This window comes from Salvia miltiorrhiza, chromosome 2 (genome assembly GCF_028751815.1).
Source record: "Salvia miltiorrhiza cultivar Shanhuang (shh) chromosome 2, IMPLAD_Smil_shh, whole genome shotgun sequence".
In the NCBI taxonomy this organism is placed as follows: domain Eukaryota; kingdom Viridiplantae; phylum Streptophyta; class Magnoliopsida; order Lamiales; family Lamiaceae; genus Salvia; species Salvia miltiorrhiza.
Genome location: NC_080388.1, coordinates 57968578 through 57982040, shown reverse-complemented (window position 1 = coordinate 57982040; position 13463 = coordinate 57968578).

Here is a 13463-nt window from a genome sequence, read left to right as displayed (position 1 = left end):
TGTTGTCTTTTCTAGCATGCATGATTCTATTTTTGGTAATGAATGATTAGAAAGAAATGAATTTGCTCTATAGTTAAACATGTAATTGAGATGAATTATGATTTGTTTCCTTCTAAATAAAGCTATACTTTTTTCTCCTTAATCCATCTGTTGTTCTATTAATAGCCGAACAACACCTAATTAATAGCATTATGTGGACGTAGTAAAAGGGAAGATCTCAAAAAATGCAACATAATCCTCTTGTCACCAAGAACCCTAATTTCATTCCACACACACACGAAACCATCGATCCGATCCGATCGAACTACAACCCGCGGCCAAAATGTGCAACCGTGAGGCACAAAGAGAAGTAGCACGGCCGTGTGCAGCGGGGTCGCGGCAGTGGACGGCTGAGGACGAGAGCGACGAGGCGCCGGTGTGGACGTTCCGAGTGATGGTTCTAGGTTGCACATCTTTCTTGCTTCTTTTGGTGGTGAACAAGTATTTGGCGACGGAGACGAGTGAATGCATCATGGGCATGGCTTTGACGATTGTGGTGGTGTATCCCTTGGGTTATCTCATGGGAAAGCTAATCCCAAGAAGAGTGGTTTATTATCCCATGTTTGGATTGGAGTTTTGCACAAATGAGGGGCCCTTTGGCTTTAAGGAATATGCCTTGATATCCATATTTGCTAATTTGGGTGCCACCATTGGTGGATTAACTTCTTCTTCTATCGATATGTCCTACATTTAGGGTTTTGGTTCATTGAGATTTATTTGTTTTGATCTTTAAAAACATTTGATTTCATGAGTTTTTTGTGCTTTTGGGTTTCTTGTATTTTAATATATACTACAAGGATGGTACATGCGTTGATGCATGTAAGAATAAATTTAAGTAATAAATATCTAAAGTATTAATTATATGTAAATTGCTGAAGTTTCAACAAATTCTTACATTAATGTTGCAACAAAATAACAAGTATATATATTAATATTATTATTACTACTCAACGGACAACATACATCATTTAAGTCATTTCCAAACCTACACAATTATCATAAACATAAGATTGAGTTAATATAGAAATATCAAATATACACATATTTACCACAAATTACTATATACAAATTTATGACTGTTGTTCACCACAAAATTATAATATAGCTAGTAGTATATACAACGGAGAAACTAAAGGGAATTAAATTATAACTAAAAATACTAATCCTGACCCAATCCTTCACCCACATGTGGAAGAGGCTTCCTTGTTTTCATGTTTCCTTTGATCGCAATCATCAAAGTTGAGAGCATAGCTCTTTGGGCTATATTTAACTGATGATTTTGATTTTTCCAAATTCTTCTTCTTTTCATCTTTCTTCGATGTGAAACTGAAAACCTCCTTTAAGCACCATAATTTTCCATCTTTCCCACAACACTTTGTCTCCGAAGTTGAGTACTGTCTCTCCATATATCATAAAAAATCCTTTTTATGTTTTATCCTAACAATTCTCTCATATTTTATACTTATGTGTATATCATTTATTCATGCCGTTGTCACGTGCAATCCGAAATATTACAGAATAAGAAATTAATATCGTGTATTTAATTTTCTAGCACATAAATCTTATGCAATTAATATAGAATATTTTATGCATAGAGTTGAATATAAAAACTAATACCATTAATAATTAAATTCAGGATCTTTTGTGGCTCTGACAGGGAGAAAAACACTACGTAGAGTTTCATCTTGTGCTTAAAGTGTTTACAAGATAATCATCAAAAACTAATGTAAGGTAAGCAACGAGAAATGCAAAGAAAAACAAGAACTCAAAGATTTACGTGGTTCGGTTTATTCAACCTACATCCACGGGCCAAGAAACTAGAATCACTTTTATTGATCGATCAAACTTCGAATACAAGAGATACAACTCTCGAAATACAGAAATCACTCGTCTCACACAAACTTTGAACTACAAGTGATTTTCTCTCTGTTTCTCTTCACTCTCTGTGTTCTGCAAAAAACAGCTCTCTCAACGAAGAACATGAGCTGCGCAAGTTAGTTATAACTAACGTTGAAACCTTCCTTCAATCTCAGCCGCTCGATCAGATCTAACAGATGCGATATAACATATTAATTGCACAACTAAACCCCTCCGCCTTTAGATAATTGCAAACCAATCCTCGGTGAAGTAAAACACGAGCTTACCCTTTGAATAAAACGCTTTTACACGAATTAAAATAACAATCCTCCACCTAATTCGTGCAAAAGTATTTAATCCAAAAATAGCAGCAACCTAGCTTCAAACTCCGATTCCCAAACTCCAAAGATAAACTCAAAAAACTAACTAAACTGAGCTAACAAAGCTCCTTAAATTCTTGGTAGCAAATTCACCAAATCCCAGCAATGCTCAAACTTTCAGTAGGCAATGCCTTTGTTAGAGCATCAGCTGCATTCTCCTTAGTGTGTACTTTCTGCATGCTTACAGTCCCAATGTGCTTTGAACGCTCATGAAAAGTTTAATGTTTCATGAGGTACAAAGCACTTTGACTATCACATAGCAAACATACAGATTTTTGCTTAACACCAAATTCTGAGATCATACCTCGCAACCAAATGGCTTCTTTTACTGCTTCGGTTGCTGCCATATACTCAGCCTCTGTAGTGGAGAGTGCAACCACAGACTGAAGAGAAGATTTCCAGCTAATGGCTGCACCAAACAAAGTAAATATATAGCCTGATTGTGACCTTCTATTATCAATATTTGCTGCATAGTCTGAATCAGTGTATCCCATCAACTCTGATCCCTCTGATGTGGATTCCCTCCTGAATAGAATACCCTTACTAGAGCTACCTCTCAAGTATCTAAGTATCTTTTTCAGTGCCTCCCAATGTGCCTTTCCTGGATCCACCATATACCTACTTGCCACACTAATTGCATGAGCAATGTCTGGCCTTGTACAAACCATAGTGTACATCAAAGAGCCTACAAGATTTGAGTATGGAACATTCCTCATTTGTATCCTTTCATCTTCTGATTCTGGTTTATCATCATCAGATAATTTCATATCCACAGCTAGAGGTACTGTCAAAGCCTTTGATTCATGCATGTTAAATTTCTTTAACACCTTGAATATATAATCCTGTTGGTGTAACCAGAGCTCCCCAGACTTTCTGTTTCTGACAATATCCATTCCAAGAATTCTCTTGGCTTCACCAAGATCCTTCATTTCAAAGGCTTTACTCAAACCTTCTTTCACAGTCCTTATTTCAGCTTTCTCTTTACTAGCTATTAGCATATCATCAACATATAAGAGTAAATAGGCATCTGCAGAACCCCCCTTTGTTTTGATAAACACACAGCTATCATATTTTGATTTAGTGAAACCTAATACTTTCATATGCTCATCAAACTGTTTATACCATTGCCTAGAACTTTGTCTTAAACCATATAAGCTTCTTTGCAGTTTACATACCTTGTTCTCTGATCCAGGTTGAACAAAGCCTTCTGGTTGAGTCATATGAATCTTCTCCTCCAGTTCCCCATGTAGGAAGGCTATTTTAACATCCATTTGCTCAAGCTCCAAATCAAATTTAGCCACAATTGCCAACAGAATCCTTATGGAAGTATGCTTCACAACTGGAGAGAATATTTCATTATAATTTATTCCCTCTTTCTGTGTAAATCCTCTTGCCACAAGTCTGGCTTTGTATCTGATTTGTTCCTTCCCAATGAGTTCAATTTTCCTCTTGAAAATCCATTTACAACTCACTAACTTCTTGTTCAATGGCTTTGTAACTAAGACCCATGTACCATTTCTTTCAAGAAAGTTCATCTCTTCTTTCATTGCTAACAGCCATTGCTCCCTTTCTGCACTTTTCATAGCTTCATGATAGTTTCTAGGTTCCTGATATTCCAATTCTTCTGCCACACTGAGAGCATAAAAGACCATCTCTGCATGCCCAAATCTGTGAGGTGGTGTGATGTTCCTCCTGGTCCTATCTCTTGCCAACTGATAGTCTCTCAAGCTATCATTGGTGTCAACAGGAGATTCCTCTTCTTCAGACATTTGTTGGTGTTCAGTGCCTCCACCTGAGTCAATAGATTCTGGCCAATGCCTTCCCAAATAATCCAGTTGAACTGATTCAATCTCATTCTGTGAATTTTGATTTGAGTTTGAACTTTCTGCATTTACCAGATATGGCATTTGTGTTTCATCAAACACAACATCCCTACTGATTATAACCTTCCCAGATCCTGCCTCAGTGCACCACAGCTTGTATCCTTTCACTCCTTTTGGATAACCAAGCATGATACATTTTATGGCTCTTGACTCCAACTTGTCTTGTTTGATGTGAGCATATGCTCTACATCCAAACACTTTCAAATGTGAGTATGTTTGATTTGAGCCATACCACATTTCATCTGGGCATTTGAACTGAATAGCAGCAGATGGTGATTTGTTTATCAAATAAGCTGCAGTGACAGCTGCCTCTGCCCAAAACCTTTTAGGCAATCCAACTTCAAACAGCATGCACCTCACTCTTTCAAGTATTGTGCGGTTCATTCTTTCTATAACCCCATTTTGCTGTGGGTTTCCTGGTACAGTTTTGTGCCTCTTTATACCCCTTTCAGAGCAGAATTCATCAAAATCTTTAGACACAAATTCCAGCCCGTTGTCTGTCCTCAAACACTTTACTTTCACACCCTTCTCCACTTCAACTTCCTTGCACCATATTCTGAATTTGTCTAGAGCTTCTGTCTTATCTTTCAGAATGATTACCCATAATTTTCTTGAGTAATCATCCATAATGGACATGAAGTACCTCCCCTTGCTCAAACTTTCAGATTTTGTTGGCCCCCATAAATCTGAGTAGATGTATTCAAGGACTCCTTTTGATGTATGTTTCCCAGTCTCAAAACTGAGCTTCTTACTTTTCCCCAATACACACTGCTCACATTTATCTAGCTTGAAGTTTGAAGGATTACTGATCTTTCCTTGTTTGAGTAGGTGGTTGAGACCTTTTTCTCCCAGGTGCCCCAGCCTTTTGTGCCATAAGATTGTTAAATCCTGCTTTGCCAAATTGTTGCTTCCAACCACAATATTTGCCAACAAGTAGTATAATCCATTTCTCCTTTCTCCTTTTAGGACAACCTTATTATCTTTGATAACTTCAAGCCCTCCATTTATGGATCTCCACTGATATCCCTTTCTCTCAAGAATCCCAAGTGAACTCAAATTTCTCTTTAGGTTGGGAACATACCTAACTTCTTGCAATGTTCTGACAGTGCCATTGTGTAGCTTGAGTTTTATACATCCAACTCCTTCTACAGAACAAGATTGATCATTGCCCAATAAGACTGAACCAGCTTCATGATGTTTGAGCTCAGAAAACCATTGTTCATTTGGACACATGTGAAATGAACAGCCTGAGTCTAGTACCCATTGATGATCTGTGTGATCATCCATTATATTCAGGGCCTCTGCAGTATCACAGATTTCATCTTCCTTGGGTTCTTTCTTCTCACTGCAATTCGATTGCTTTTGGCTTCTTTTCCATATCAAGCAATCTCTCTTCCAATGTCCAGGCTTTTTGCAGTGATAGCAATTTTGAGAATCATCATCTGAAGGTTTGTTTTCTTTGTCAGATTTTCCTTTCTTGGGATCCTTTTTGTTCTTTTTAAACTTTCCACCTTTCTGTTTTACGGATAAGCCTTCACCTATGGCCTCCTTTCCCTTCGATGATGATGAAACAGATGCTTTCTGGAGCTCCTTCGCTTTCAAAGCTGCCTGCACTTCTTCCACAGATATGTCATTCTCCCTACCGAACAACATAGCATCCTTGAGATGATCATATGACGGAGGTAAAGCATTTAATAATATGATTGCTTGATCCTCATCCACAATCTTTACATCCACATTCTCAAGATCATCAATGATCTTATTAAAGATTTCAAGCTGATCTTCTAAAGGTTTGTTATCAAGAACCTTGAAAGAATACAACCTTTGTTTCAGGTAGAGTCGATTTGCTAAAGATTTTGTCATGTAAATCGACTCCAATTTCGCCCACACAGCTGCTGCAGATTGCTCCCTTGCCACCTCTCGTAGCACTTTATCTCCAAGGCATAATATGATTAGGCTATGCGCCTTCTCACGAATTTCTGCCCATTTCAGATCTGCATCAGCTGCTGCTGCTACCCTTTCCTTCGAATCAGTATCCTTCAAAAGTGATGAGGGCTTTACATCATTTTCCTTCAAGGCCGATGCCAAACCCTGCTGTGTGAGAAGTGCGCGCATCTTTATCCGCCATAATCCAAAATCGTTCTTCCCTGTGAATTTCTCCGATTCGATTCTTGGCATTGACATTTTCTCATCGATCGTGGTCTCTCCTTCCCACAGACGGCGCCACTTGTAAGGTAAGCAACGAGAAATGCAAAGAAAAACAACAACTCAAAGATTTACGTGGTTCAATTTATTCAACCTACATCCACGGGCCAAGAAACTAGAATCACTTTTATTGATCGATCAAACTTCGAATACAAGAGATACAACTCTCGAAATACAGAAATCACTCGTCTCACACAAACTTTGAACTACAAGTGATTTTCTCTCTGTTTCTCTTCACTCTCTGTGTTCTGCAAAAAACAGCTCTCTCAACGAAGAAGATGAACTGTGCAAGTTAGTTATAACTAACGTTGAAACCTTCCTTCAATCTCAGCCGCTCGATCAGATCTAACGGATGCGATATAACAGATTAATTGCACAACTAAACCCCTCCGCCTTTAGATAATTGCAAACCAGTCCTCGGTGAAGTAAAACACGAGCTTACCCTTTGAATAAAATGCTTTTACACGAATTAAAATAACAACTAAAAAATTGAAAATAAAAACACCCAAGCATGCAAATTAAACTTGTTTACATGATTAAAATAAAATAAAAAAGCTCAAATGTGAAACACACAAATGTTGAATACGAAATAACAGACCACGAGAACACTATTTATAGGGGCTAATTCTAAAGTTATACTCCCTCTGTCCCAAACGAAATGTCCTATTTCTTTTCGGCACAGAGATTAAGAAATGTGTATAAAGTAGATAAAGTGGGTTGATGAAAATTATTTAAATATTAAGTATAGAGAGAGAGTGTATTGCCAAAAAAGGAAACATGACATTTCGTTTGGGACGGAGGGAGTATAATATAGGGGCTACGCCCAATATAAACGTTCACTAGTGATGATAAGATATACAAAGGACTTACACGCAAAGTATCAATCTTTCAGTCTCTATATCTTCCCAAACCGTCACCTACGTGAACAACGGAGAGCAAAATAGCAACTTACTCCCTGAGGCGAGATTGCTACTCAATCCACGCTCAACACCAACCAACAATATTACTCCAACAGGCTGGAGCAATCGAAAACACAAAAGAACAAACCCACAACCCACGCTTACAAAAGGAATAAGCAACAAACTAGAGCACACTCAACACAAACTATATGCTCTCAAATTATGCACGAAAATACTCTCACCAACAAAGAGAATAACAATAAACGCAGCAGCCTCTTCTGTCCTTCTTCATAGCAATATATATGAAAACCCTAGGGTTAAGAAACGGGCCCTTGGACATGGATAAAGGACGGCCCATAAGAGGGTTTACTTGTGGCGACTCCAAATAGGGTTCAAAGAAACCCTAAGAACAAGGACTCCCATGTAGACAGAAGATCTAAAAGATATATATATCCGAAGAAAGATCTTCCAAGCAAATTTTCAACAAAAAACCCGTAAGGAAAAACTGTCAAAAACATGAAACTGCAGAAGCAACTCAAGCAAAAATAGCATGTAGAACTCTTGAAGAAACTCGTGTTAGTCTACACAATGACAACACTAGATAGAGTGTAGAAATACTCTAACAATCTCCCCATTTGTCATTGGTGTAGACAAAATCAATTTCTGCACAACTCATGAATGCACAACAGAAAATAAGCAACATAAACTCCCCCTCAAAGAGATCAGCTCTCCCAAAAACAAAAAAACAAGATTTGCACCAGCAAACAAACAAAGGTACTCCCCCTCAATATGAATACCTGCTCCCCCTTACAAAGACGAACTCAACCATGCATCACAAACACAAAATAAATCATATTATCTCTCCCCCCCTTTTTTTAATTTTTTAACGACCAAAAATTCGGTCGCTAATTATTTTTTTATTATTTTAATATTTTATTTTTTCTACCGACTGAATTTTCGGTCATGAAAATTATTTTTTATTTTTTTTGTTTTAATTTTAACGACCGAAAATTCGGTTGTCAATATTTTTTTAAAATTTTTAGCGACCGAAAATTCGGTCGTTAATATTTTTTTTGTTTTTTTAATTTTTTATATTTTTTTAATAAAAAAAATATTTTTTTTATTTATTTTTTAAAGACTGAATTTTCCGATCATTAAAATTATTTTTATTTTATTTTTATTTTATTTATTTATTTTATTTATTAACGACCGAAAAAACGGTCGTTAATATTATTTTTTTAATTTTTAAAATTTTTAATTTTCATTTTTATTTTTATTTATTTTTATTTGTTTGATTATATTTGTGTATATAAATATTTAATTATTTTTAATTATTTTTCTATTTAATTCTTATTTTTAAATAATTGAGAATATTTTAAAAATGATTGTTATTTCATAATATTATTCTAAAAAATTAGATAATATTTTTTATTAATAAAAATATGATAATATTTGCAAATAATAATAAATTATTAGATTTATTATAATTAATTATTAGATTCATTATTTTCAAAATATTAATAATATTATTATTTTAAAATAATAAATTATTTGATTTAATAAATGAGTGATATTGTATATTGAATTATAATAAATCAAAATAAATATAATAATTAATAATTTATTACGATAATATTACATATTACGATTATTATTTGATTGTATATTGATTTTATTGTGTAGTTGACTCATATTTTCTTTTTCTTTTTTTTAATTAAGATAATATTAATTTTTTATTATTTTAAATTCGATCATATATTTTCCGTCAATGTTTCGCCGGCACCACAAGTCTTAGATATTATCTCGACATACTATAAGGTAATGAATGATTAATGATATTGTATATTGAAATATAGTTTAAATAAATTAATAGGTACTAGATATAAAACAATAATACGAGTGTTATGTACTGGTGAGCACTCGAAAAGAACTTCAAAGTTAAGCGTGTTTGACTTAGAGCACAACTAAGATAGATGACCCACTCAGAAGTTCATCAAATGGTATGCAATTAAGGTCAAAATACATTAAAATACTTGTGAGATACAGACACAAAAAATATATTATTTTTTTTCGAAAAAAAATATAGTTTTTTATTTTTTTTAACGACTGAAAATTCGGTCGTTAATAAAAAAATTCTGTCGTTATTAAAAAAAATAAATAATAAATATTTTCTCCCTCTTTTTAACGACCGAAAATTCGGTCATTAAATTTAACGACAAAAAAAAACGGTCGTAAAACTCGGAAAGACGATGCAAACAACGACCACCGAAAACGGTCGTTAATAACATTAACGACCGATTTTTGGATTTTAACGACCGAAATTTCGGTCGTTAGAGCCGCATTTTCTTGTAGTGGTATAATCACTCCAAGAGTTGTGAATATGCCCGATATTGTGGAAGTTAGTTTCAATCTCAAGGAAGGCGACCCGAACCCTGTAGATGATGTGTTTCCCATTCCGAACTTTATTATCAAAGATGCACTTGTTGCGAGCAGTCCAGAGCAGCCAAAGCATAGTGATGATCCCAGCTTTCCAATAGGCACTTATTTGTGGGCTAAGTTTGCGGTTCCATGCATCGACCGGCATGCTATGAATATCCAAAAAAATTTGAGCTTGGTCGTAGTTAAACCAAGCAAAAAACTCTTTCCATATTGGAACCACCTAGTGCAACTCCAAAGAATGTGATCAGCCGTTTCATGATGATCGTGGCAGAAAACGCAATAGTTAGGCATGATCAGACATTGTCATAAGTAGGAAGACGATTATGAATAATGCGCCAACATATAATAGATCTCCGTGTTGGAATATAAGGCTCCCAGAGCCATTTACCCCATCACACAGTATAGTGCTTGTGTCCATGATGATTGAAAGCAAGCTTCGCCGTAATATCGCCATGCAGAGCAGGTTTCCGGTATCTAGTATTGGTCTCCTCACCAATAGGAATCAACATAATATCACAAACAATGTAGGGATAATTATTAACAAAATCTTGTGTAAAATGCCAAACTCGATCGAAAAAATAGTCAGCAACAGATTGAGAGAAACTCAATTAAGAATGCGCCCCACACTTTGCCGCGATCGAATAGCCAAGCCAATCGTCAAGCCAAAAATTGGTCAGATGACCCGAACCCACATGACTATAAGTATTGTCCACAATGTCATCAATCTCCTAACGAATTCCCAACCAAATGGTGGAGGTGGCAGTACACGACCGAATACGGCTTTGTGAAGTTAGATATCTGGCATGCATCAAATCATAACCAAAATCCTTGCCCTTGATCACTTTACAGGCTAATTTCATAAGAAAACTCTTATTCATGATATCAAAAGAGCGAACCCCGAGACCGCCCTCATCCTAAGGGGCGCAAACCCGATCCCAACTCCACTGGCAGGCCGCACCTTTATTAATATCCCCTGTCCAGAGGAAGTTGTGACATTTCCGGTCTAAGTCTTTGATAAGCGCACGAAGCCAGCGATAGACCATCATGGAGTGCGTCAACAAACTCTGGATGATCGACTTAATAAGATAAAGTCGTCCGGCCATGGAGAGATTATATACCCTTCCAACGAGAGAATTTATTAATGATCCGATCATGGATCGCTCTTAAGTGGCTAGCACGAACATGCCCATGGCAAATAGGAACGCCCAAATACACAAACGGCAAAGAGCCCGTAGAAAATTGAAGGGCAGCCACAATCGAGTGACGGTCACGGGTTGAGACGCCTTTTGGGAAGAAAACATTAGATTTCTCCACGCTACACATCTGACCAAAAATTTCTTCATAGTAATCCAAAATCTTCTTAATCGTCTCTACATTGGCAGTGGAAGCTTTGCTGAAAACTAAGATGTCATCGGCATAAAAGAGGTGGGTCGGAAACGGGCAAGCTTTATGCATTTTCATGGGAGTGAGATGTCCCGAATCAATGCAATTATGAAAGAGTTTGTTGAGAGCGTCTTTGGCAATGCCATACAAAATCGATGAGGGATGATCACCTTGCCTAACCCCGAACAAGCAAAATAGCCCCAAGTCTATAATAGATAAGATATTATAGTCGTGTATGAATGTTCATTAATTTTATATATTTATATAATAATAGTATAGAAGGGGCAAAAACATCCAAATATTATAAATTATAATCATATAATTTTCTATTCTAATGATTTTAATTTTTGTATAATTTTATTTTCTAATGATTTTCTTAATCATTGTGCAAAATTCAATCAGCCTATATAATTGGGACGAAAATCGTATAATATGCATCAAAGAACAAAAGTTTTAGAAAATCATTTTTGCTAATATGCATAAAAAAATTAGAAGATGGATATTTTGATGGACATTTTAACTAGCTAATAATGATCGTTGATAAAAATATATTGTTAATTGAGATAATGGTCATTGATTTGACTCACATACAGCTATAAAAAGCCACCTCTATTTGAACAATTATAGGATTAGTGAGATAAGTTTAAAAAAAATATGAATATTATCTTTTAAGTTTTGAAAATATTATTAATTTTATTATAGTTGCATAATATAAAAAGACATTCAACTTTAAAAAGTATAGATTACTTATATTTTTTAATAATTTAATTAAAATAATTATTATCATGCATCGCACGAGAGCAAAACTAGTTCTCGAAAAGAAAACGTCGCACTACTATTATCGAACACTCTCGAGAATTCTTCCCCTCCCACGCTAGCAGTTGAGAGGCCCAAACCCATTTCATCAATTCTCGAAAATTCATCTGATTTCTTCTCCTCTTACTCTAATGATCGGATCAAAACTAGTTCTCGAAAAGAAAACGTCGCACTACTATTATCGAACACTCTCGAGAATTCTTCCCCTCCCACGCTAGCAGTTGAGAGGCCCAAACCCATTTCATCAATTCTCGAAAATTCATCTGATTTCTTCTCCTCTTACTCTAATGATCGGATCAGTCAACTCTCTGATGAATTGTTAGAGATGATCTTAAATTATATGGCTTCAAGGGAAGCTACTGCCACGCGTGGTGGATATTTTTCACGCGTGGCCATGGGCCATGGATTGAAAAATGATGCGATACATCGATGAGTGTTTCATTGCAATACAAAGATTATCTCACAACATTGATGAGCGTACCATGTAATTTTTTTTATTTTTCTAATTTTCAGATAATTTAAAATATATTTTCTAATTAATTGCGATTGATCAATTGATGAAGTTCGTATTTTGTCGCATGATTTGCTTCTTGTTCTTCAATGGAACAAAGAAGGAGGTTATTTTTCAATACATGGCCACGCGTGAAAAATATCTTCCCACCTGCATCGGCATCTAGAGTGGTAAGTAGCTTATTGTTTCTTTTAAATATAGATGAAATTAACTAAAGTTAATAACTTTATATATTTTTTTTGTTAGGCCACAGATATTCCACGTGAACTAACATAATTCATGTGGAATATATGTGGCCTAAAAAATATATATACAAAGTTATTATCTATAGTTAATTTCATCTATATTTTTAAAGAAACAATAAACTACTTACCACTCTAGATGCCGATGCAGGTGGGAAGATATTTTTCACGCGTGGCCATAGGCCATGGATTGAAAAATAATCTCATTCTTTGTTCCATTGAAGAACAAGAAGAAAATCATGCTATACATTAAGGAGTATTCTATTGCAATACATATATTATCTCACAATATTGATGAGCGTACCGTGCAATTTTTTTTTATTTTTCAGATAATTTAAAATATAATTTCTAATTAATTGTGATAGATCAATTGATTCAGTTCCTATTATGTCGCATGATTTGCTTCTTGTTCTTCAATGGAACAAAGAAGGAGGTTATTTTTCAATCCATGGCCTATGGCCACGCGTGAAAAATATCATCTCATCTGCATCGCCATAAGTAGCTTATTGTTTCTTTAAAAATATAGATCAAATTAACTATAGTCTATAACTCTATATATTTTTTTGTTATCATACATATATTCCACATGAACTACGTTACCTCCAAACTAGGCCAGTAAATGTTCACGAAGTAACGTAGTTCATATAGAATATTTGTTGCCTACTAAAAAATATATATAAAGTTATTAACTATAGTTAATTTCATCTATATTCTAAAACAAACAATAAACTACTTAGCAGTTACCACTCTAGATGTCGATGCAGGTTGGAGGATATTTTTCACGCTGGCCATAGGCCATGGATTGAAAA